The sequence below is a fragment of the Miniopterus schreibersii genome (assembly GCF_964146895.1).
Source record: "Miniopterus schreibersii genome assembly, chromosome: 2".
Lineage (NCBI taxonomy): Eukaryota > Metazoa > Chordata > Mammalia > Chiroptera > Miniopteridae > Miniopterus > Miniopterus schreibersii.
The window spans coordinates 52,886,615-52,912,316 of record NC_138102.1 but is presented as its reverse complement, the minus strand read 5'-3'; the positions used below and the strand labels follow the sequence as shown (position 1 = coordinate 52,912,316).

The following is a 25,702-nucleotide window of genomic DNA, read 5'->3' as shown; positions in this document are numbered from 1 at the left end:
GTGATACTAGCATTTCCCCAGCCACCTAAATTTGAAAGCAAACAATCTATTTTTATTATTTAATATTCAGAGCATACCAGCGCATATATGTTCAGTAAGTCATACTTATGAACACTCATACAGCCACCATATTAACAAAAATATCACCATTTGATTTGCATATACCTTTGGGCTATCCCCACAACCAAAGAGAATCCTAAATGTTATTTTTATTATTAATTTGCCTTTTAGATATTCTTAGTTTGTTTTACAAAAAAGGAGTTACTCTATGTAGTTTTCTGTGACTTAATTTAACTCATTATTTTTATAACATTCACCCATCTTGTGGGTAGCTGTAGTTCATTTATTTTTTCAAAATTATTTGTTTGAAATATAATTCACATACCATAAAATTTACATGTTTAAAGTATATAGTTTCCATGTTGGTTTCATAACCTTGTGAATTTACTATCACCACCACCTGATTCTAGAACATTTTCATCAACACAAAAAGAAACTCATGGCCTTTAGTGATCACTCCTAATTTCCTTCGTCCCCCAGCCCCTGGCAACTACTTTCTGTCTCTGTGGGTTTTCCTATTTGAACATCTCATATTGTGTCTGGCCTATTTTACTTACCACAAAGTTTTCAAGGTTTACCCATATTGCAGCATGGGTCAGTACTTCATTTCTTCTTGAGCCTGAATGCTTTTCCATTGTATGATGCACCACATTTCTTCTTCATCCATTCATTTGGGTTGTCACATTTTGGCTACGAATAATGCTTCTATAAACATTTGTAAACAAATTTTCTTTTGTGTATGTGGACATATGTTTTTAATTCTCTTGATGTATATATAAGAGTGGAACTGGCAACTCTGTTTACTATTTGAGGAACTGGCAAACTATTTTATAAGGTGACTTATTTTCTATCCCACCAGTAACTCACGAAGATTCTAAATTCTTGACATCCTCGCCAATGCTAGTTTTCCATTAAAAAGAAATTATAGCTATAATCTTAGAGCATGTGAAAGTGTTCCATTGTGGTTTTGATTTGCATTTCCCTAGTAATGGTGATCATCTGTCCATGTACTTGTTACTTGTGCTCTTCTCTTTTTTTTTTTTTTTTGAGAAACATCTACTCAAATACTTTGCCCATTTAAAAATGAGGTGATTTGTCTTTTTAATGGTGCATTGTAAGCACTCATATATGGTGGATAAAGTCCTTTATCAGACGCATAATTTGCAAATAAAACCCTTCTGTGGATTTTGTCTATTCACATTCTTGCTACTGTTCTTAAGTACACAAATTTTAGCTTTGAAGAACTCATTTCTAGATTTTTTTCTTCGATTGCTTCTGCTTTTGATGTCATATCTAAGAAGCTGTTGACTGATTTAATGTCACAAAGACTTATGCCTGTATTTTATTGTTTTATAATTTAGCTCTTAAATTTATGGCTTAGATCCATTTTGACCTAGTTGTATATGGTATGACGTAGAGGGCCAAATTCATCCTTTTACACGTGAATACAAAATTGTCCCAGCACCATCTGTTAAAGATTATTCTTTCCCAATTGAATAGGGGGTTAAACTGTGACCCCTCAAAGAATGTCCATATTTTAATCCCCAGAACCTGTGAATATTACCTTATTTAGAAAAAGAATCTTTGTGTATGCAATTAAGGATCTTGAGTTGAAATTATCCTGAATTATCTAGGTGGGTCCTATATCAGGTGGGGTAAAATTAGGTTTACAGTTGTGAGTAAGCGAAACAGTTTGTTCTTGTATTATTCTTATTATTAATTGCATTATTTTCCATATGAACAACTGTAACTACTTTTGCCCCACATTGTATAAGAAACATAAAAGACACAGGCACACAGAGGAAAAGGCAATGTGAAGATGATGGCAGAGATTGGAGTGATATGGCCATGAGCCAAGGAAGCCAGCAACCACCAGAAACTCAAACAGCAGATTCTCCCTTAGAGACTCCAAAGGGAGTGAGGCCCGTTAACACCTTGACTTCAGACTTCTGGCTTCAAGAACTGTGAGAATAAATTTCTATTTTATGCCACCCAGTTTGTGGTAATTTGACACAGCAGCAACAGTAAAGTAATACCACTGGTCTTAGCACCCTTGTCAAAACTCAGTTGACCCTAGACGGATGAATTTATTTCTGGATCCTCAGTTTTAATCCTTTGATCTAAGAATCTATCCTTATGCAAGTCTATTCTCATTCCCTTGCAATTCCATATGAATTTTAGAATCAGTTTGTTCATTTCTGCAAAGAGGGAGCTGGAATTTTGATAGAGATTGCATCGCACCTGTAGATCAATTTGTGGAATGCTGCCATCTTTACAATATCAGTCTTCTAAACCATGGACATAAGATGTCTTTCCATTTATTTTGGTCGTAATTTTTTTCAACAACATTTTGTATTTTCAATGTGTATATCTTCTTTTGTTAAATCTATCCCTAAGTACTTTATTACTTTGATGCTGTTATAAATGAATTTGTTAAATTTCATTTTAGAATCACTTATTTATTTAGGATCATTCATTCTCATAGAAATATACTGATTTTTGTATATTAACCTTGTATACTATAACTTTGAACTTATTTATTAGCTCGAGTGTATTACTGTCTTTGTGGATTCTTTGGTATTAACTATAAGATTATCTATAAGATCATGTCAACTGCAAATAGACATAGTTTTGCTTCTTTGCAATCTGCATTTTTTTTTTTCCAATTCCCTAGCTAAAACCTTCAGTGCAATGTTGAATAAAAGTGACTAGAGTGGTCATCCTTGTCTTATTAATATTAGGGAGAAAGCTTTAGCCTTTTACCGTGATTTTAGTTCTATGTGTGTGTGCACACATTGTTTTTTTGTTTGTTTGTTTGCCAGTACCCTTTATTAGGTGGAGAAAGTTTCTTTCCATTACTAGTGTGAATCTTGTCTGTCAATAAAACATGTTGAGCCTGACCGGTGTGGCTCAGCGGCTGAGCATTGACCTAGGATCCAGGAGATCAGGGTTTGATTCCCAGTCAAGGCACATCCCTGGGTTGCTGGCTCGGTCTCCAGTGGTGGGGGAGGGGCAGCCGATCAATGACACTCTCATCACTGATGTCTCTCTCTCTCTCTCCCTCTCCCTTCCTCTCTCTGAAATCAATAAAGATATATATATTTTTAAAAACCAACAAAAAGACAAACAACAAAAAAAACTCATGTTGGATTTTGTCAAATGCTTTTTTCTACAGCTACTGAGATTTCATGTGTCACCCCCTTCCCCTTAATTCTATTATATATTATTCCAATTTTTTTGTATGCTGACCCAACCCAGCATTCCTAGAATAAATCCCACTTGGTAATGGTGAATATTTTTATATGTTGCTGGATTTTGTTTCTAGCAATTTGTTGAGAACTTTGCTTCTACTCATTAGGTCTATTGGTATGTAGTTTTGTTGCGATGTCTTATTTTGGTTTGGTATTTGGGTAATGCTGGCCTTATAAAAAGAGTTAGGTAGTATTCCCTTCTCTTTCATAGCTTGGAAGTGTTTTTGAAGTATTGGTGACAGTCCCTCTTTTTACATTTGGTATGATTTATCATGAAGCCATCTGTGCTTGAACTTTCTTGTTGAAAGTTTTTTGATTGCTGTCTCAATCTCCTTCCTAGTTATAGGTCTGTGCAGATTTTCTGTTTATTCTTGAGTCAATTTCAGTAACTTATCTTTCTCAGAATATATCCATTATAACTAGGATATCTAATTTTTTTCCACTTAATTGTTTTTCGTATTCCCCTATAATCTTACTTCTGTAAGGTCATATTTTTTTCTGCAATGTCACCCATTTCTTCTCTGTTTTTAGTAATTTGAGACTTCTTGTTTTTTTAGCTTTGTTAGTGTATGTAAGTATGTGTCAATTTTGTTTTTTAGAGAGGGCAGTAGTTTAATCAAGATACTGGCAACATATGCTTCCCTTTTCCCCATTTTCCTCCAGCTTTATTGAAATATATTTGACACATAACATTGTGTAAGTTTAAGGTGTATATAACATGATTTGATACATATGTATATATTGTGAAGTAATTACCACAGTAAGATTAATTAGCACATCTATTAACTCAGATAGTTACCACTATTTTTGGAGTGAGAACATTTAAGTTCTATTTCCTTAGCAACTTTTCAAGTATACAACACAGTATTGTTAGCTATAGTCACCATGCTGCATATTAGGATCCTAGAATTTGTTCATCTTAAAACTGGAAGTTTGTGCCCTTCGTGCTAGATATCTGATTGAGCCATGTTGGACCACCCAACCAAGCCACCCACCAGCAGAATAAGAAAAAAAAAATGACCCCTTTGGATGTGTCATGGAACAGAAGAATCTCTCAGCCAAGTATTTTTCCAATTCTTGACCCACAAAATTGTGACATATAACAACTGTTGGTTTAGGCTACTAAGCTTTGAGGTAGTTGGTTATACAGCAATAAATGATGGTAACAGAATCTCATAAGTATAATTGTTCATGTGCAAAATAAAACACATGCAAGTATATGTACTAAAGCACTGAAACAATCTAAACATCCTTCAATAGGTGACTGGTTAAATAAATTATGGTACAGATATTCAATGGAAAATACATGCAGTAGTAAAGATTGAGGATGTTTTTATGCTCTAATGTAGAAATATCTCTGAGATGTTTAATGAAGAAAGAAAAACGCAGGACAATATGTTGAGTATGCAACTGTTTCTGTAAAAAATGGGGTAGAGAGTATAGAAATGTTTGTGTGTAACTATCTCTGAAAAGGCAGGCCAATCTATTCATTCATATTAGTTATTTTCAGGAAGTGAGCCCGAGTGGCTTATGGATAAGAGTGGCTAGGAAATTTTGTCCTATACCTTTTTATAGTTTATCATTTTTTACATTTTGACCTAAGAAAATGTATTTTAAAAATGAAATGAATACATGGGTAAGATCAGAGACATTTTTGATAGTGTAGTTCAAAAGCTGTAAAGTGACTGCTCATTAGCCTTCTTGCCTGGGATCCAGCCCTTATTTAGTTGCAGCTGCTTTGCCTCTTCTCAGTAGCAACCTCAATCTTATTCTGCATTTCTCTCAAGATAAACTGCAAGTTCTTATCTATGATTCTTAAGGTTTGTCTTAGTTTGGCCTAAGTCTAATTCTCCAGCCCTGATCTTCTATCACTCCTCACTCCCAGCATTTTATCTTCTGGCAAGTCAATAATTTATAGTTCCTTGAAAGCACAGTAATGTGTCTCACTTCATGATTTTGTTCATGCTGTTCCCACCACTTGGAATTACTTTCTTCCTTCCCCCTTATCTCCCTGGGCACCTTCTGGTGAACTTCATTTGAGCCTCTCAAGGTACTCTGATTTCATTGGCCATCTACCAATTGGAATGAGTCACTTATTCTTTCGCATATATATAGACTTTTTTTTTTTTTTTTGCAATTCTATTTTTTAAATTTAGAAACCTTTTAAAATTTACACACCCACCTTCACTATTAGATTGGGATCTCACTGAAGGAAGAAATAATCTTTGTGTCCCAGTTTCAAACTCAGCCCCTGGAATATGGTAAATTCTCAGAAACTGGTTGCAAATAGAACTGAAAGGTTGTTATATATACAATCTGTCAGTCTTTGATCTTATTTTAGATATTTTATATTGAATGTGAAAACATCAGAACTAGTGTTTTCTAGCCTGTAGCATTACTGAAGGAATATATATCTATACATATATAGAGAGAGATCAATATATATTGGAATTATTAATTCCAATGGGTTACATCTGAAAAGAAACATCAAACTATCAGGAGAAAAAATATATTTTTTTTTTCTTGAGGCAAGATGACAAAGTAACAAAATGTAAAGCAGCTTTTTGGCAGTGTAGCTGGAATTCAAAACAATGATAAAGGGGGTTTGTCAAGAAGAAATATGATGAAAAAGTATTTTCTCAATTATTTTCCTACCAGAATAATCTATTTAAATGTCCATTTTCTATGAATTTACTTAGCAATAAATAAGTCCTGATTTATTTATTTTTCCTCCAGAAAGATTATGTAGGTGTCATTTGTTGCTAAGTAACTATGAAGCAAGGGAATAGTTTACTTAATTAGAGATAAGATATATTGCATGTATGTCTATCACGCCTGGGTAAAAGGACTTGGAGGGAAAGTTATCTTCCTGCAGAATCCCTTGATAATCACCTCCGGTGTCATTTGAGTACTTCAAGTGTGGAACAGTAGCTGTTCTGAACTTGTTCGCACACTCTTAGTGACAGGCGAATGCTTTTTACAGCTTCCACTTGCTGTGGGCCTCACTTGGAGGTTCTCCTGTTGCTGATAAGCAGTTTGGGTAACAGCGGAAACATCAAGCCGGACTGCGCCTGCACGCGGGGGCCGCATAGATCCTCACTTTCCCCTGGGCATGTTTTAGAGTTTGGGAATGTATGACGTGGAGCCTTCCCTAGTTTATGTTAATTCGAATGTCATTATACTTTAAGGGTATTTTCATAGCATTGTTTTGCTTTTATGCATTTAATCAGTTAGAGCCATGATTTCATTTAAATACCTGATGCCTCATAAATTCAGCTTTGCTCAAACCAAAACAAAATTTTAGACTTTATGATGGTGTTCTTAAGGAGCCCGTTGGCACCTAACAGTATTTTATTTTTAAGCAAACACTTGGTGGCTGCTTGACAAACACATAATATTCTAATTCCACCGTTTGGTATTATGTGCAAATAGGAGCATACACATATATGCGATTTTCTTTGTAAATATGTTTACACAGGTGATGGTATACTATACACATTGTTCAAAGCTTACATTTTTTATTTATTCATCTTGAACACTGCTTCACAACTGATTCAATATTTTTAAACAACTGAAGAGCATTTCGTTATCTGAAGCTACTGGAATTTAATGCATCTTATAAAATACACATTTAGTTTCAAATCTTTTTATTCCTAACAATATTGCAATAAACATTCCCATAAATATTTTAATAACATGTTTAGGTATAATTGTGTTATACATCCCTAAAAGTGGAAGCATAGTCAAAGGGGTATAGGTTTATAATCCTTCATATGGAAAAAGACTTGCAGGTTATGATTTATTACAGTAGCTTTATTAACTCAAAAGATTGTCACAGTGGCACAGTAAACCTACTTTTGCCCACCCCTGTATAATATCTTGGCTCAGGCTGCTATAGCAAAATACCATAAACTGGGTGGCTTAGCAACAGAAATTTATTTCTCACAGTTCTGGAGGTCAGGGTGCCGGCATGGCTGTGTCCTAGTAAGAGCCCTCTTCTGGGTTGCAGGCGGCTGACTTCTGTCTGGCGTGTACTCACCAGGTGGATAGCAGGGAGCTGGGGGAAGAGCTCTTGCATACTTATAAGGTCACTAATTCCATTCGTGAGGGCTGCTCTGCCCCCATGACCTAATCACCTCCTAAAGGCCCCACCTCCTAACTACCATACGGGGAACTAGGATTTCAACATAGGAATTTGGGCGCGGACACAAACATTCAGTCCATAATATAAAATATACTTAATTCCTCATTTCTATATAAGTTACTTATTAATTTTCTGTTTGAGAAATGACAAAATTATTATGCCACTTCCTCTCCTCCATATCCCCACCACTTGATTTTTAGTTATATTTCTTTGATCGTAATTTTATACCTTTAAATATACTTATATCTTTATTTGATTCATAAATTCTTAATGAACCCAGGTATAAAATCAAGAATGTCTGCATATTTATGTTAACTCCTATTTCTCACATTTTTTTTCTAACTTTTGCCAAGTTTATCATATTTATCATCTGTACTGTAACCATAATCCTGACATTTATTTTTAGTCTGACACTCGAAAGGCGTTAACACCCGTGGCCAGTTCATTTGTAAATATTTTCTACCCCCAGGTTAAATGAAATATTTCTTCTAGGTTTTTTTCAGGAAGAGTTCATGGGAACTATATTTCCAATTGCATTGATTTTCAAATGAGAGAAGTTAAAATATTTATTGGGTCCATTTCTTTTCCCCCTTGAGGACTCTGAGCATTTTCCCATTGTTTTCTGGCACTGAATATTGCTGTGAAGTCTGAGGTTAGCTTGATTTCTTTACCTTTACCTTGGTCTTTTTTGTGTATCTTATTTCAATAACTTTACCAGGGTTTGTTGTGGTATTGAGCCTTCAGTGTCAATCTCTTTGAGAAAATGTTGGTTTGGGTTTTTTTTTTTCCTGACAAGTTTTCTTGAATTACATCTCTACATATTTTTGTATCTATAGCTGTCCCTCAGTATCTGCACCGATTTGGTTCTAAGACTCTCTGTGAATACTCAGTCCCTTATATAAAATGGCATAGCATTTGCATATAATCTATATGTTTGCATAGACTACAGCTGGGTGTGCCTGCAGGTCACTTCATTCATGTGAATTTAGCATAGTGTTTTGACGTGTGACAAATTCAAGTTTTGCTTTTTGGAACTTCATTGGATTTTTAGAAGTATATTTTCAATCTATGGCTGTGAGACCCATTGACATGGAAAGCTGACTGTATTTTAATTTTTTTCTTTAGGATACTGAATGCATATATTGGATGTTCTTATGTCTTTTATGTCTATCATTTTTTCTATATAATTTTAAATCCTTTAAAATTTTACTTGTTTTTCTCTGTCTTGTACTGGATGATGTTTACTGTGTTTTCACAGGGTTTAGTGCCTTTTTTGCTCTCTAATGTTGAGTCTCCTTCTGTTACAGCTTTCCTGAGCTTTTTATATTACTGCCTTGAACTATTGCCTCTTACTATCTATGTGAACTTGTAATTTTTCAGTGCTTCCAATTCTGTAGCTTAGAAATAGGATCATGTTCTACCTGATAGGGATGTAGTGAAAATTAAATGAGTTGATTTATTTACAGCACTTAGGATAGTGCCTTACACACAGTAAGCACCTTATAACTGCTTGTCATTATATTTGTGGTTTTATTTTATAGAGGCAACTCCTTTTTATGTAGTTTTTATAATTTATATAGATATTTGGTCCCAGTTTTCATCTGCTTTGTGGTGACATTTTTCTGGTGAGTGTTTTTTGTTTTCCAACCTGAGAGCTGGCTTTTTGGAAACAAAGAAACTCACATACAATAAAGTAAATAAATCATTTAGTGGCCAAGTCAAGGAGAATGTGAGCAAAAGTTAAAATGGAATACTAGGAAATAGAATCATAAAACAAACTGGGGAGTCATAAAATAAACTGGAGAATCACAAAGAAGGTATACTTTGTACAACTCTATGCAAACACATTTGAAAGAATTCATGGAATGTAGAATTATCTATAAAATATCTAAATGAGGGCAGGAAGAAGAGAGGAAAAGACTAAAAAGACTAATAATAGAAGAAATTGATAAAATCAGGCCCCAACTGATTTCATAGGTAAATATTTGTAACCCTCAGGGAACAGATTATTCCATTACTCTTCAATCTTTTAAATAGCACAGTGAAGGAAAGGCCTCATGTTTCTTCACCTTTTTTACAGGATCTATATTGCTTTAATATCTAAACCTGAAAATAATACTTTTACTCACAAACATGCACACACATATGTAGACATATCAGTTCTGATAGCAACTATATCTGCCACCACCACAAAAAAATCTTCAAAATTACAGAATCTGTTTTTTAAATTAAGATATAATTGCCCTAAAGCATTGTATTTAAGGTGTGCAATATAATAAGTGGCATATATGTATAGTGAAATGATATATATATAGTGAAATAACTTTAGTTAACATCCATCACCACACTTAGTTATGATATTTTTCCTTGTGGTGAGAACTTTTAAAATCTACTTTCTTGGCCCTGGCCAGGTACCTCAGTTGGTTAGAGCATTGTCCCCATACATCAAGGTTGTGGTCTTGATTCCTAGTCGGGGCACATGCAAGAATCAACAAATAAATGCATAAATCAGTGGAACAACAAATCACTGTCTGTCTGTCTCTTGCCTTCTCTCCCTTCCCCCCTCCCTCAATAAATAAAAATTTAAAAATAAAAAATAATTTCTATAAAAAATCTATCTTAGCAACTGTCAAAAATACAATACAGATTGTTAACTACAGTCATCATGCTGTAGATTATATCCCCAGGACTTAATTTATCTTACAATGGAAGTTTGTGCCTTTGAGTCACCTTCACCCATCTCCCCTCAAACCCCACCTCTGGCAACCACCAATATGTTCCCTATATCTATGAGTTCAGTGGGTTCTGTGAGTTTGTATTAGATTCCACATATAATTGAGATCATACAATATTTGTTTTCTTCTGTCTCTTTATACTCTTATTTTACTTAGCAAAACGCCCTCAAGGTCTATCCATGTTGTGGCAAATGTTTTAGCAGGATTTCCTTTTTATGGCTGAACAATATTTCATTGTATGTATACCATTTTCTTTATCCATCCATTGATAAACATTTAGGTTGTTTTCATGTCTTGACTATTGCAAATAATGCTGCAGTGAACATGGGATGCAGATATCTCTTTAAGACAGTGATTTCATTTCCTTCGGATAGATATCCAGAAGTGAAATTGCTGGATGATATGGCAGTTCTATCTTTAATTTTTTGAGGAACCTTCATAATGTTTTTTATAGTGGTTACACTACAGCATAATCTTAAGTATCGAATTCATCATACTTTGGAAGAACAATGCAGCACCAGGAAATGGGGTTTATACCAGGAGTACACAGTGTTTTAATATTAGAAGTTATGCTAATATGTCACCATATTTATCAGATAAAATTATATAATCAGCTCAACATATTCTCCTAAAAGTATTTGATGGAACAATTTTTATCCTGCCAGAACCTGTAGAAATAGTTAAATATTCCTGTCTGATGTATGTGTATTGCAGATACATTAAACATGTATATACATATCACAAATATATATAAAATATATATCCACATCCACATATATATGGGTAGGTATGTGTATACCTTCTCTATATTTCTAGGTAGGTATATATTAAACAAAAGATTTTATGCTTAATGGCGAATTCCTATGAAATTATGACAAGAAAATGTTTTCATCTCTATAATTTTATATTTCTCTGGAATTATGTACTGATGTAACTGGACAAGAGTGAAATAAATAATAGTGTCAGAAAGTTAAGTGAAAAACATCATTATATGCAAATAATGTGTATGAATAATTGAAGAGCATCAACTGAAAACCCATTAGAAATAAGAGAATACAATAATAATAATAGCATTAGTCACAAATATACATACATACACACACACAAATTATATAATGTAGAAACAAAATTGCAACAAAAACACCCAAGAAAAACCTGAACAAGAAAAGTTTAAATTCTAAACAAAGAAAACCTTAACCATTCATCCATTTATTAAATAATTGGAAAAATACACCTTGTTCTTATAAGACTGAAAACTATGAAAATTGTGAATAGGCAGTTCTTAATTTTATTTATAAATTAAATGAGGCTTCAGCTAAAATAACTTCAAAATTAAAAACATAAGAAAATTATACAAATTACATTTGCCAAAATGAAATGTAAGATTGGCTGTGTTATGTGTTATGTACTGTTGAGTCAGCTCTGACTCCTGGCCACTCTGCGTGAGACCCACAATGTCCTGTGCTCACCAGCCCTGCTCAGCTCCTGTAAACTCATACTTATGACTTGTTTTATGGTGTCCATCCATCTCATATTTAATTTTCCTCTTTTACCTTCTGCCTTCTGGCATTACTGTCTTTTCCAAAGAAGCCTGCCTTCTCATAATGTGCTCAAAGTGGGACAGTTTCAGTTTTGTCATTTTTGCCTCCAATGGTGTTTCAGGCTCAATTTGATCTAGGACCCACTTGCTATGAATGTTCCATAAAGGAAAATAATGGGGAAGGACCAACAGAAATCATAATTCTAAATTAATTAAAACTTTGTTTTTATACTATAGAATATATAGGCATATATAAGGGAATCAGAACTTGGTATTCCAGAAATAGAACCAAACGTAGTTCAAGTCAGGATAAAGGAATCAGTGAGGGAAGAATTGCCTACCCACCACCACCCGGTTTACTCTGTGCCTGTCCATGTTATGCTTCACTTCTCTCCCTCTTACCTGCTTTATCATGTGTCATGGTGATTGCTTTTAAAAGTAACACTCACTGATTTAAATTCCCTCAGCAATAAACTTAATGTATATTTTCTCATTTTATCGCATGGTTAAAGCATTAATGTTTTCTACTGCACAGAGGTGGAGGTAAGCAGGAAAGGGAGAACTGGAGCCAGCCTCACCTCCAAAAAGGTGGGGCGGCTTGGAAAGGAGCTTTAAATGGTCTGTGACTTTGCACTTGGTTCCTGCGCTGTAAAAGGTGTACTGTGATCTATTCTGCTATCTATTACAGCTCTTGTAGGGAGGTTGTTCAGGAGACCCTGGAACCATGGTGGAAAATGAAAACCACAGATGTACATACTTACTTTCACTTCTAAATTTTCTAAGCTAACTATTCGAAAAGTTTCTTTCTCCTTAGGACTTATTTCTAAAAATAAGAGAATACTTAGGAAAATCCTTCTTTTTTTTGTTTTGAGGACTATTTCAGTCATTAAATTAAGCTCATATGCACATGCTAAATTTTATATGAAATCTCATAATGCAGTCTCATGTTAACTTATTCACTAATTCTAAAATAAAATTGCTGGAATAATTATATATTTCATATTTTATTAATGGTTAATTAAAGATATAAGTTAAGTAATTGTGGCATATTGCAGTACTAGTGAACCAGAAAGTTATAATAAACAGTACAATGACAGAAAATTTCTAGGTAGAGGAGTTTAGTTTTATGGATCTTTTAGCCAAATTTATAAATAGATTACATCATTTTCAGATGTTTTGGGGCTCCATATTAACCTTTTAAATAAATGTCTGCCATGGGTATAGTATATTCATAAAGGTGGCTTTCATTGACAACCTAAAGCAGGTATCAACATGCCCTTGGGTTTTTCATAAATCCAATTTTTAGATCTGATGTCAATAGTGGTTTAGAAATAAATTGAGAGAAAGATTGACAAAAAGTCATAGATTGAATAACCTATGGGACTTAGGTTTAGGGGCCTCAGGGGGCATTGTGACTTATTGAATAATAACCTTAAGCAGAAATAAACAGTTCCTTCTTTTGTATTCTCCTGCCAGTCAAACGCATGGCTCTGTAGTCCACACTGCAGCCCAGAGTGAAATGGTTGTTTGTTTCCCACTGCTTCTTCCCAGATCTTCATCACCACTGGGCCTATGTACTATGTGGTAACAAGTAAAATATTAAGTTGGCTATGTAGACAATGGTCACAAAAGTTTGTTGTTCTAGTCTTCTCCAGATCATTGGTTTATATATTTTTATTGCAACTTGGCTAAGGAAACAGATCATCTAGGAAAATAAATGCATCAAATAATGAACAAAAAGAAAATATTTTAGCTAATTATGAATTAGGCCTCACATCTTTCATAAAGAAAACCATTGTTTATGAAGTATTGTCACTGACCTGGGATATCAGGGCCGGGAATAACTTTCTTAAGACCACAGTTTAATTTATGAACTTCAGAAAGGACCAAACTGATCAGCTTAATTTCTCTCCTGAAGTGTGGGAGGGCTGTCTCCCCCGGAAACCCTCCGGGAATGAGGGGAAATTTAATTTCTACAAGAGGCAGCTGGCTGGCACTGAGCTCCTTGGTCTGTGTTCTACCCTATTCTCTTCCAGTCGATGAGGCATGAGGAATACACATCAAAGGCGCAGGAAGAGTTCCAAATGGAAAATACTGAGAACAGTAACATACTGTGCTTCACTCTGCGTCTCCATGCATGGTCGATTTTCAGTATTCATTTTGATTTACATGAGGTATGACTTATGTACCTACTAATGAAAAATGATGAATGTTTTACAACATTAGTAGACAATGAACAAGCTTTGTATAGCTGGCTGAAGATCCACACACAGTATCGACTGTACCAGTACTTTCTGACAACCCTTTCACCTGTTTATCGGAGCACTTCACGGCTCTATTCACAGCTGTGATGTTCACTGTAAACTTCCTCTATTACCCCTTTTATCCCCATGGCTTTTTTTTTCTTTTTTCTTTTCTCCAAGAAGTAAATTATGTTTGCTGAAATACCTAGGATTTAGTAAAAGATGATACAGTCCATGTAGCTTACCATCCTTGGGAACCAAGATTGGTCTGTATGTGGGAAGCAGAAGAGCAAATACAGATGCGCAAAAAGAAAAACTAAGTTTGACACAACAGGTTTCTCAGAGTTTCCTGGACCTTTCTAAATATGTTTGTGAAGAGATGGGTTGAGAGGTTTATTGAGGCCAAGACCTGAACCCAGAGAGGTTTTGTGTTTCCTGGGTATTTCTAGAGCTAGTCTGACCAAGAAGAGGTTCTCTTAAGTAGGAGTCACAAATCAAAGTACAGTTTTATTTGATTCCCCACGTCTTGTTGTTTTTTTAATTAAAACTTTTATCGAGATTATGGCACAGAAAATTGTACAGAATAATACAGAGATCACCTACCTGTATCCCCTACCAGGCTCACCCACATGGTGACATTTTACCAAATTATAGAATACTGTGACAACCAGGATACTGGAATTGATACAATCAACTGGTCTCATTCACATTTCTGTAGTTTAGCTTGTACTGGTGTGTGTATATAGTTCTATAGAATTTTAACACTTATGTAGGTTCATATAGCCACCATCTTAGTCAAGATATTAAACAGTTCCATCACCACAAGGATTCCTACACCCACTCCCCTCAGTAACCTCTTCTCACAAATTCTTGGCTACCACTGAGCTGTTCAATCATTTCTGAAATTGTGTTGTTTGAAAATGTTATAAAAATGGAACTATACAGATGTTACATTTGGAGACTGGCTTATTTCCTTCCACTGATTTATTCAGTTTGTTGTCCAGGCCACTAATTGTTAGAAGGGCTCCTGATGGGTCCTTGTTACAGGCTTGCCTGGTGTTTTCCAAGGGGCTTCTGATAGGTTCAGGAGAGAAATAGGCCCTTCCTGTACTGGCTTCTGATGCTAGGTCAGGGTCAGACACGCCCAGTCAGGGTAGCTTCCTCTTTCTGGGAGAAGGAAATTACACTCCTAACTGCTCTGTTGTTGTTCTAGTCTTGGAGTGCTAAGCCCATTGGGAGTTCTCACAAGCTTTCAGACTCTCCGTGGTTGCCTTTCACATTATTTCTGGGCATTCTAGTTGCACCGATTGGAACTAGAGTAGAAGTCCTCATGGCGGTTCACATTTTCCTATATATTTTCTTGAGCTCTTCTCCCTACCCCCATGAACCCACTCTCTTATTTTTATAAGTTCACATATTTACCTCTTATATGTTTGTGACTTTTGAAGGAAACTTTGGATCCATCCAGGCTCACTCTCAGGCCTCTATTGGAACTGGAATACTACAAGGGTTAGGATGCCTTTACCTATAAATATAGCATATGTTGCTAAAATTGACTTAAACAGTGAGGAGGCTAGAAGAAGGCTTGGCAGTAGCCAAATTATAGGTTTGGCTAATTCAGTGAGATTCCAGCTCAGTATCTTGGAAATTCTCTTGGTGTTTTGTTCATGGCAGCAAGATGTCTGTTGCAGCCTCAAGCATTATATCACTTATGACAACTTGCAGTCTTAGGCAGGCACAGGTTCCTGTTTTGTGTCCTTGAAGGGATGCTTTCCTTGAAGCCCTCCAATAGATTGTCTCTTATGTCCCATTGGCTAGGGATGTGTCACATGCGAGCTACTGCCAGTGGGAATAGAATTACTATAATTGTCTTGGAGTAATTAACATTTACTTTACTTATCTATGGTTTTGGAAGTATTTCATAAATGAAGCACACGAGTATTGAATTTCAAAATAATATCAGTTTCTTTTGGAAGGGAACGGGTGATAGTGGCTGTGGTTAGGCCATACTAGACTAATTTAGTGTGTTACTTGTCTTACTTTAATCCTAAAGCCCAATCCGATCTTTGAACTATAAACTGGCAGAGATTAGAAAGAAATTAGGATTTAGGAGAATGGAATGCTGAGATAAACTAATTCAACTACAGAGTTGGTCATTAACCTGTAAAATTATGTTTGTAAGGAAGGAAGTAGATTTTAGGCCTGATGGTCATAGTTTCAAGTCAAGCTTAAAGTCACAACTTATAACTGGGTTACCAGGTTAGTAAGATAGCCTAAGAAAGTGGCAATAATGGTCCCAGGGTCGGACAGGAAACCAGATGTCATCCAAGTCATGTTAGGCCCAGAGGCTGCTGATGGATTGGTTCAAAAACTTGACAGGTAATTCTATAAACACATGGCATCAGCGATGCTTGTTGAAAAGAAAAGGCAGGGGCTCCCATTGAAAAGCCTGTTCATCAAGGATTATTTGCCATCCTAAATATAAGTCACTCTGCAATGCACTTTGCAATTCTAGAAGATTTATGTCATTGAGAAATATCTGGTCTTTATGTTAATTTTTTAGAACACTGATTCAATTCAATGACTGAGAATTATTGAAAACTGGGTTCATTTAGCAAAGCACTGTTTGATATTATTTAGAAAATAACCCATGATCTGGATTAGGGCACTGACATTGGGATAGAAAATAGGCTTAATTAGTTGAGTTAAAAAATACTTATTAATGCTAGCATTAATTGAGGCTTTATGTGCCAGACTCTATTCTAGGTACTGATGGTTCAAGTCTCTATCCCTGGGAGAACATACATTCAGTTGAAAATTACTAATTAGATGCTAGGCTCTAATCGAACATGAGAGTGCAAAGATGCATATGTTCTCTAACCTCAAGCAGTTTAGTCTGGAAAGCAAAATAGCACAGACTCCTTACCTGCCCTGCTTATCACTGAATTCTGGGGAACCAGCAGAGACACTGGCACAAAGCTGATGCTGAGAGCCCTCTTTCTGCATAAATGATACGGAAGCAACCAGCGGCAATATTGCCTGATACCACTCTACCGAAAGTGCTCAGGGAGTGAGGACACAGGAATGGTTGATTATGCGCTCTGTGGAAATGTAGCAAAGGGGAGCCCCACAAGGAATGACATTTGAACTGAAACGAAGAGTGGGCAGGACTGGGGTAGGTGAGAAGTGAAGAAACAAAATGCACAAATGGGTGAACTTACTTTGGAGTCTTGAAAAATGGCGAGAAATGAGCATATAAAGGAACCTCTAGTGAGCAGATGATGGCTGGAGATGATCTTGGAAAAGTAGGATGGAATGATTTGGGGAAGAATTAAATATACCCTTTAAGTGGTTTATACTTTATTTTGTACCTAATGGAAAACCATCAGTTTCATTTAAGTGTATCAACTGCATGATCAGATATGATTTATGGAACGAATACTCAGCATTGTGAAGGGTGAGTTGGACACAACCATGAGCCAGGGATTAAATCAGTGTAGGTATTGGCAGTAATCCAAATGAAAAATGCTGAGAGCCAGAGTTAGGGTATTGGCCTTGGGAATGACAAAGCATTTTGTGGGCATTGAGAGATATTTTAGAAGTAGAATTCATGAGACTTAATGATTGATTGGGTATTTATGGTGATCAAGGAGATGGGGAATCAATTTTTACTCTGTGGTTTTTGGTTTGAGGAATCAAATGGACAGTATTGTGGTTGACTAATCAAGGGATAGTGTTCTTGGGGAGAGGATTGAGATAAGCTCTCTCACTGGAAATATTATGGCACAGGAAGTACAACTGACATAAACATTAATAGGGCATTAGTTACTCGGAGTAAGTAAGGTTTTTATTTTTATTTGAAGTATAACATAAATCACAAGTGATCAAAGCAGGGAATTTGGCATAAAGTGACACACCTACATTTACATCACCCAGGTTAAGGAATAGAACATGCTTAGCACCTGCACATTAATAAATATGTTATGCTAGTCTGACAATCAACGTACCTAACAGTCCTAAAACAAGAAGTTTTATTTTTTTGTAAAAATTTTACTGAGTCTGTTTCTTATGTCATTAGATGAAACTAGATTTTTTTCTCAGTATTTGAGAACTATGCTTGACCTGGTTTGACTTAAAATGTGGACTTCGTGATAAACAACAGAGAGGCAACTTAAAGAGGTAAATAAGTAGTTACTATCCAGTGTAGCTGAATCTGAAATACAAGAGGCCCACATGACTACAGTAGGAAAGTATGCCATACATACCAAGGAGCTGAGGACAGAACAAATGGGGTTTGCAGGTAAATTAAATGGTGTTTTTCAAATTGAAGGTCATTAGTGCAGAAGATGTGAATTATAGGCATTGATTTTCTGCTTCTTACTTGGGTAATAACTATAGCTAATATTTATGACCTCTTACTATGTTCTTGGGACAGCTCTATGGTTTTTATAGGTATTAAATAATTTAAACCTTACTATTAGTATCATCAGCTGAGGTACTTGATGCAGGGAGCAACTGTGTAATTTGCATGAAGTCACAGCTAGGAAGCTGTGAAATGGGGGCTTTGAACGTGGGCCCTTGGGTGCAGAACCAGTGCTGAATATTCCCTACATGGATGCTAACCTCTATGGAGTCCGCAAGACCCTAAGAAGCAGCAGAGGAACTTAGATAATTAGTGGTGGACAATGATGTTTCCAAGCCATTGCTAATTCTATGACATAGCCCTGAAGGTTCTGAAGGAATAATTTAATCAAGAGGCAGTATAATGGTATGTAAACATAGGAAGAATATTTAACCTCTGTTTATTCATACACTTAATAATTCATTTATTGAACATTTGGTACGAGTCAGATAATGTGCTTGTTCAGAATTCTAGAAGCCTTAGAAAAGCAAGCATATCAGCAAATGATTACAGTGTGATAAAGAATCTTATAATGGGGCTGATGGCAGTTTGGAACAGGAAGCGTTGTTTCCTGCCTGGAAGCTGAGTATGGAGAAAAACATTTGAATCGCCTCTTGCCGGGTGAGCAGAAATTTGTCAGATAAGATAGAAGAAGACAGAATATCAAAGGCACAGGGGTGCAAAAACCTAGCTGGAGGGACAGGCAAAAGCCAGACGAAACAGGTTTTATAAATCAGGCTAAACCTTCATTTTACCTAGCTCAGATTTCAAACTTCTTTGACCCTGACAAATTGTAATTAAACAATTGTTTAGTGGCCTGAAGGTACGCGACGCCCGACCTGCGATGCCAGGGCGGCGGGGCTCAGCTCTGCTCTGATGTGGTCTGGACTCCCGCACACGGCCGAGGTGCAGCGGATCCCAGGCTGAGATGGATCAAGAGGACAGGGTGCTGGACGAGGGACAGGCAGCTCAGCATCAGCTCACGGAGGATACTGAGAAGCCAGTGTGCATCTTGGACATGTCTCCATCTCCTGGAAGCAGAGTGCACACCCCTGGGAACCATGGCTCAGGCAAGCAACAAGACATCCTTTGGTGTCCACAGCTGGAGAGGGCCCCCTTGGTTCCTGCTGAGGCGCCCAGGCTGAATGCGAATGAAATGGGGCCGCGGTTCAGGGTGTTGCTGCCGGAGCATGGTAGGAACTACTGCCTCCAAGTGACTCGCCCTCCTTCCCAAATGGTTTACTCTCAGAGAATGTCTCCTTCTCAACCAAACCTGGTGATTTTCAAGAAAAGGTGGCATGATGTCCTTAGGAGAGCCCAGATGATGTCCTTAGGAGAGCCCGATATTCAAGGGATGGCTATGACCTTCGGTGGGAATCTGAGGCCCTGCAGTGGGCCACCAGTCACAGCTTCCAGTGAAATCCCAATGTCCCACATTAGGATGCGAACAATGCCTCATTCTGGCCACCCTGCAGTACCTTCTAATAGAGACTCTTTAACACTTAAGATGTTATTGCCCCCAACCATGGCTTCTGCTGAGGGCCAAGCAGTGCTCCCCTCTTTGGCTCAGATGTTGTCCCCTAGAGTTCCCCACAACTGCGGAAGGAGACCAGCTCAGTCCCCATCATTGCTGACTTTAGAATCCCAGGACTCTTCTGTTAGCCAGCTAGCCTCCCAGGAAGACCCCTTAATACTTGAGCAGCCCATAACTGTTCCACAGACAGCAGAGCAGAATTGCAGGGCCCTGGAAAGAGCCCTGGTTGCAAGGCCTTACTGCTGCCAGCATGAGAACTGTGGAAAAGCTTATGCTAAGCGCTCCCACCTCATGAGTCACCAACGCACACACACAGGTGAGAGGCCCTATATATGTATGTGGGAAGGTTGTACATGGTCTTTCTGCCGTTCTGATGAGCTTGGACGACATACACGGATACACACCAGATACCGACCACATATATGTGATCGGTGTGGCCGAGATTTCATGAGATCTGACCATCTCAGGCAACACCAAAGGATTCATCTGCGGGCACCAGGATCCCCTAATCCACGGGCCAACAATGAACAGATGGATGGTCCTCCTGCTCCTGATCTTTAGGTCAATCTCCCCTTCCCCTCATTTTGGCTTCTCCATGCAGATCCTGCCTGCCTCTGACCAGCTGGTCTCTGTAGTAGGTATAGGCTTAGATGCAGACCAAGAAAGATTATGAGGCAGTGTTGAATGAAGCCCATATGAGCTCTGGACTCCATCAGGGACTCCAAAAACTGTCGTGGATGCCTTTACCTCTCTGGGGCCACCTACCTTTGCTGAGGTTAGCCTCATGGAAAGACGGAGCAAAGTAGAGATTGGGAGCTTCATTTAAAAGTTCTTTATCTTCTGTCACTCCCCAACTTAAAGCCCTTCAGTGACTCTCTTTGCCTGCTACATAAAATCCAAGTTTCTTCTCTTTGTCTTCCACAGTTTCCAGAGCCAGGCTATGTTCAAATCCTGAATTTATCATTTACTGGCCATGTGACCTTGGAAAGGTCTTGGATCACTATGCCACGTTTCCTTTTCTGGTAAATGAGAAAAACCCTATTGGGCTGTTTGGGACACATCTTATATATTGAATCAGTCTATCTGGCACTCACCAGCCACAAGCCCAGAGTTTGTCTCCTCCTACCACTTCCAGACTTGGATAGAATGCTCCTCTGCAGGGCACGGGATCTGGCATCTCAAGTAGCCACTAGCAACACAGAAGAGTTGGGGGGGGAGTTAATGATCCTGGGGTAACATTTGACTAATGAGAGTTGGGAGAGACCCAGGCAGATAAATTCTCTTCTTCCCTCCATTCCCTAAATTGCTGCAAGGCACCATTTCTCCCAACAGCACAGCCAGTGGGGAGATCGCCCAAGAAGCCAGTGAACACACCTGCTGTGCTTCAAGGTTTGCTGTGAAGCTTGTCTCCTTGCATCACCTCCCATTCTCCCCTCCTTTTCTTGCCTTTCTTTTCTTGTCTCACTCTCAGTTCTTTGCATTTACACCATCCAAATAAAACACTGGTACTTAAATTGTTAATTCATTTATTTTTTAATTGTATTCAAAACAGAAGTTTCCTGAAGCGGCTTCCCCAGTAGTAAAGTATTCTTTATTTTTCCCTTCTTTGTTTTCACTTTCCTTTTAAAAGAAATCTAATATTTTCTATACTTCATTGAAAAAAGCTTGTTTGAAATCACCACCTGTAGAAAAAGAATCTTTTAAATGACTTACCATACTTAGGTTTTAGGAACATCACTCTTGACTTCAGGGTGAGGATTGGAGGGAGAGAACCCTAGTGGCCTGATGTGAGATCCAGAGCCAGTGACAAATTATTCAGAAAATCTAGGCAGGAAATGAGCATTTAGATTGAGAAATTAGATGAGAGAGAGTTGCCATAATTATAAGAGAAACCGTCTGAGACTCAAAGATGGTTTAGATACAGGACTGAGAGCGAGAAAAGGGATCCAGAACGAGACATGCGGGAGTTCATATACTTTAATATTAAAGTTTATGAAAACATAATAAATTCCTTTTTAGATTTACAGTACTCCTTCCTGACAACTATCAAAATGACCCATCCTTTACACATCAAATTTTCTTCTATCTAGGATCCTAATTAAATGATCCTGCTCAAGAAAGGTTCTTTTCTCCTTTTATGACCTCATGACAGGCTTTTAATTTTTCCTCAAGCACTTCAAAGAATTTCCTATCTAGCAGATTATGCACAGAATCCCATTAGAGAATAATTTGAAAACGAATAAAATGTTTGACCCTTATAAAATTCTACATGAAAAGAAACAGAAGAAAATAAGTCTCTGGCCTTAATGTTCTCTAAAGTTGTAAAAACTGTTCTGATGATTTAAGAAGTGGGTTAGCTCATTCATGAGGATATCGTAAAGGATATATTAGTGTTTGGAAGAAGCCGCTGTTGTGGTAGTGTGAAAATCACATGGCTCAAAAGGGGGAACATCTGTTTCGTATGGTTTCTGGAGGCCCTGAGTGCATAAGCAGCGTAGATGAGCCTCTGGCTCAGGGTCTCTTACAAGAGCATAATCGAGGTGTGGCCGGAGCTGTGGTCTCCACTCGGGCTTCGTGGGGCAGGATGCTCCCGGGCTCACTCCGGTGGCGGGAGCAGAATTCAGGCTCTCCCCAGTCGAACTGAGGGCCTCACCAGTTGTTGGACAGGTGGTTTCTAGAGGTTCCCTCAGTTCCTTCCCACATGGGCCTCTCCATAGGGCAGCTTACAAGTTGGCAGCTCGCATCATTAGAGTTAGCAAAAGAAAGGAAGATGGAAATACAATCTCTTTGAATCTAATACTGGAAATAACATGTCATCTCTTTTGTCCCATTCTATGAATTAGAAGTGAGTCACTTGGTCCAGTTCACCCCTCAAGGGGAGGGGATTACACAAGGGCATGAATACCAGGAGGTGGGGGGCTGCCTAACACAATTTTTTTTAAGGAAAGCGCCAAAGACTTTGGGGATAAACATATTCTCATATATTTTTACAAATATAGGTACTTTTACATGAAATTTTTGCTCCTTGTTTAAATATCAGGATATTTAAAGAAAATAAATAGGTTTTCAAGGCTTTGAATCAGTTGGCAATGCAGAAAAATTTGGCAAAAACAGAAAAATAAATTTGGAATGGATCAGGAGACCTGAGTGCTACCTTGAGGCCTAACATTAACAAAAATTCATGATCTGCTTCTGCAAAGCCTATAAACTCTCTGTGCTTCAGTTTTATGATCTATAAAATCAAATGGTACTTTCCATCAAGGGCTTTCAAGCTTTTTTGACTGCAACACACAGTACAAAATTTATTTTACGTGGGGCCCAGCCTGGTATACACATAGGAAACCAGTTCACAGATAATTGAAACAAACAGTTCTAGAAACAATAATTACTCTTACTAAATACAAGGCTCACTCTGGTATTTTCCTTTATATTCCATTCTGTTAAAATACTTAGTTCTATTTAGTAAAAAAATGAGATGATCTAGCTAAATTTTTTTTAATACCTTCTAATGAATTCCAGTCCTCAGTCTGAGAGCAGTGTGATACCTACAGCTACTCCTAAAACTGCAAGACTAATCTAGGGTTATTAAATGTGAAGATGATGAAACAGATGAAGAGAGAAAGGTGCACATATGCCCAGTTGTTTATTAGGAGGCTATCTTTCTCTTTGCTATCACCAACATGTATGTACAGTGGTAGTCCCCTGCTTATCCACGATTTTGCTTTCCACAGTTTCTCTCACCCATGGTCAACTGTAGTCCAAAAATATTAAATGAAGAATTCCAGAAATAAATAATTCATAAGTTTTAAATTGTGTGCCATTTTGAGTAGCATGACAAAATCTCTCACTGTCCCACTCTGTCCCTCTGGGATATGAATCAACCCTTTGTCCAGTGTATCCACAGGGCATGTGCTCCCCGCCCATTGGTCATTTAGTAGCCGTCTTGGTGATCAGAGAGAAACCACATTCACACAACTTTTTTGACAGTATATTGTTATAACTATTCTATTTTATTATTAGTTATTGTTATTAATCTCTTACTGTGCCTAATTTATAAATTGAACTTTATTATAGGTATGTATGTCTAGGAAAGAAACCTAGTATATATAGGGATCAGTTCTATTCAGTTTCAGGTATCTACTGGGGTCCTGGAATGTGGTCCCCCCCAGAGAAGGGGGACCGCTCTACCGCATCTCAGTGAGGAGGAGGTGGGCAGCTATTTCAAAATGCTAATAATTATGTGGGATGGATAGTCTTAGCCTCTGGCTATCAACTCTCCCCCAATTTTTTTTAAAAAAATCTTTATCCGACGATATGTTTTTCTTGATTTTTAGAGTGGGGGTGGGGGGGAGAGAGAGAGATCAATATGAGAGAGAAACATTGATTGGTTGACTCCTGTACACACCCTGACCGGGGATGGAACCTGAAATCTAGGTTTGTGCCGTGACTGGGAATAGAACTTGCAACCTTTTGATAAACAAGACAACACTCCCACCAACTGTCCCACTGGCCAGGGCCCCCCAAAGTTCTTAACTCCTCCAAATCACCTGCCTTTCCTAGTCCACTAGGTTCAAGGGGCTATTGATTCTGTCACATACGTGCTGTGCTTTGTTCTCATTTACTTGCTCATCTCTGCGTGTACTATGGTTGGTGTGATGTGCAATGCTAACCATGAGGAATTTCCACTAAAGGAATTTTACCTAGATCGGGAAATTTTATCTTTTTCTTTTTTCTTTTTAAGTGGTATTGTGCTACTTTTTTTTTTCTTTTTTTAGCATAATCTTTATTGATTTCAGAGAGGAAAGGAGAGGGAGAGAGAGAGAAACATCAATGAGAGTCATTGATCGGCTGCCTCCTGTGAGCCCCGCACTGGGGATAGAGCCCGCAACCGGGGCATGTGCCCTGACCTGGAAGCGAACCCCAATCGCCTGGATCCTAGGTTGATGCTCAACTGCTGAGCCATGCCCGGCCGGGCAGGAAATTTTATCTTTACCGCTTTCGCTATACTACTTACATTAAGTGCTTGACGGTGCACAGGACATGCATATATTGCTTCTAAAAATGGTCCCCAGCACAGATCATGGAAGGGCAGCATGGAATGTCTGGCAGCTCACTGAAAGTTGAACTTTGCGGACGCTTTCTGGTTTAGCTTAGATATTCATGTGCATTTTGAACACTATACTATGAGCTTGTTTTAATATCTAATCAATGTTTTACATTATTTATGAGTCACATTACTTTAACTATCTTCACTGCTCAATCATACAATAAAATTTGTTCCAGGAGGCTGCACCATGGCTTTCCCTGGCTCAGAGCAAAGTACTCTGAGGAATTTTGAGAAGCATGAGACAGGAATTTTTTCCCTCATATAATTTTCATAATCACCTTATGAAATAGGTTTTATTGTCCTGATTTGGCAGATGAGAAATGAGAAGCTTGGGAAACTTATGTAATTGGAAAATAACAGCGTTAGAACTTAAACCAGGTTTGTCTCCGCAGCTTCTATTTGCCTTGTTCTGTCATAAAGCCTTTAAGTCCTTGTGACATGAGTAACAGTCTGGCCAGCCCTGAAGTCTCCACTGCAGATTTCAAGGGTTCTGCACATTTCCAGTGTAAATACTTTGTATCCTGGGAGAGAACATGTGGTAAATATGGCAGTGAAAACTCATGTTCCTTCAAGAAGGAATTAGCACATCCGAAAGCCCCTGTTTCATAAAGTCAGGTTCGGGAGAAGCCTAGAAACCGTCATGTAGATGAAATACCTGGGCTCCTATGATATTAATCACGTTGTAG

General features: G+C 37.7%; 1 pseudogene across 1 annotated transcript; it reads left to right on the top strand.

The window, feature by feature from the left end:
* Positions 1-19,303: 19,303 nt before the first annotated feature.
* Positions 19,304-20,470, top strand: LOC308552416 (Krueppel-like factor 17 pseudogene; annotated as a pseudogene). The gene has a single exon. The product of its transcript is annotated as a Krueppel-like factor 17 pseudogene (transcript).
* The last annotated feature ends 5,232 nt before the right edge of the window (positions 20,471-25,702 follow it).